Below are 2034 nucleotides of genomic sequence, written 5' to 3'. Positions count from 1 at the left end.
TTAGATGGGGTTTACATGGCACTATTAAGTATTTCCTGAAGATTCTTTCAGCTTTTTCCAAGTTGAAGCAGCTTCAGTCTGTGGTAAGTTCCCAAATGAATCCCAGCAAACAGGCTTTTTCCAAGTGGATCAAATAGCACTTAATAAAAATGTAGCTGTGTGTGTGTATATGTAACTACCCACACATGCATGGAACATAATTCCATCTGTAAATGCTGTAGGTCATGTTGAAAAAACCTTTATCCATTTGTTAAAATTACCTCTTAAAATAGTCTTTGGCTGTGTTCCTTATACTTGGACTCTGCCCAGAGGTGAGTGTTTGGGGGAAAGTTTGAAGCAAATCTGTGTGGCTGTTTTCTGTGGGTAGTAGGATGGAAAAATAGTAAAAATGAACTTCACATTTCTCTGGTTTTCTTGGAACTTAGAAGTGGCTGATCTAGTCTCCCATTTAAAATGTTCTCTCTTAGGCTGGAGTACAGGTTTGGGAAAGAAGCGTGCTTAGGCAGTGTTTTGGAAGAGTTAGCCTCTAAGGATAGGATTCACAATTTACACTCCACATCTGTCTTTCCCTGAAGGCAGAATTTTTGTTTTCACAAGAAGACCTACATTCAGGCAGTCCCCACTTTCCAATTCAGTGTTTTCTTGGGACCCACATTTTAAAATGCACAGCCACGAGATGTCACAGTTCCCTATGTGAATGACAACTACAATTTGCAGAGTCCTTACTGTGTGTGCAGACACTCTTCTGAGCATTCTACATGCATTAACTTAATTAATCTTCACAGCAATCTCATGAAGTAGATACTGTTATTATCCCAATTTTATATAAAGAAACTGAGGCACAGAAAGATTAGATAACTTGCCTAAGGTCGCACAGCTAGTTAATTTGAATTTAGGCAGTTGGACTTCAAAGGTCAAGTCATTAGACCACAATGATGTGTTGCCTTTCTATGTCCAAACATTGGTTTTAAAGTAAGGATTTATCAGCCAGATATGCCAGGAGTATATCATAAAAGCAAAGACATGTCTATTCATTTAATAACTATAAATTATTTGATAATTGAATGGAAAAACATTCTGTGATTCTCCTGAAATGGGAATAAATGTATCCATCAGATGGACTATGCAAAGGCCTCAATATCACATAAAGCAGTAAGATATAATTTCCCTGTGGCATAAATTTAACTGTAAATAATATGCTAAAAAATAAAATTGTAATTAGGTACAGATGCTCCTTGACTTGCTATGGGGTTATGTCCTGATAAACCCATTATAAGTTGAAAATAGAAGTTGAGGATGCATTTAATACACTAACCTACCGAACGTCATAGCTTAGCCTGGTCTACCTTAGACATGCTCAGAACACTTACATCAGCCTACGGTTGGGCAGAATCATCTAACGCGAAGCCTATTGTATAATAAAGTGTTGAATATCTCATGGAATTTATTGAATACTGTACTGAAAGTGAGAAACAGAATGGTTGCGGGTACTTGAAGTTTGGTGTTTACTGAACATGGATCACTTTTGTACCAACGTAAAGTTGAAAAATCGTAAGTTGAACCACTGTAAGTCCGGGACTGTCTGCATTTAATTTTAAGTCTCTGGCTTTGGCTTTAGAAAGCCTTTTGTGGTTTGGATGACCCCGTTCTCTCATGTGTACTGTTACTGGCTGTCACCTTCACTTCTGAAGGATAGTGTGTCCAGAGCGTGGTGGTCCAGATTGGCGGTTTGTCTAGCTGTCTTCTGGCTTCCATAGTGTCTGTTGAAAAGTCAGCTTAGTATCTTATTGTATGGGACTCAGTGGCCCGGGCGGCTTTGGTTGAAGGCAGTAACTTGCTTCTGGGTGGATCTGATGGAATTCTGGGGTTTGATGTGGAAAGTCCATCTGAAACCTATTTTTCTGTGTTGTACCAAATTCCCAGGGCAGTAGGAATAGAGTTTGGTTATTGGATTACTAAACCTTATCCGCTTACACGCAGAACCTTTAACAATGCCATGAACTCACCTCTCTCTCTCCCTCCCTCCTCCCCCTC

The sequence above is a fragment of the Galeopterus variegatus genome, unplaced genomic scaffold, assembly GCF_000696425.1.
Source record: "Galeopterus variegatus unplaced genomic scaffold, G_variegatus-3.0.2 Scaffold8399, whole genome shotgun sequence".
Lineage (NCBI taxonomy): Eukaryota > Metazoa > Chordata > Mammalia > Dermoptera > Cynocephalidae > Galeopterus > Galeopterus variegatus.
This window is presented reverse-complemented; position numbering follows the sequence as displayed.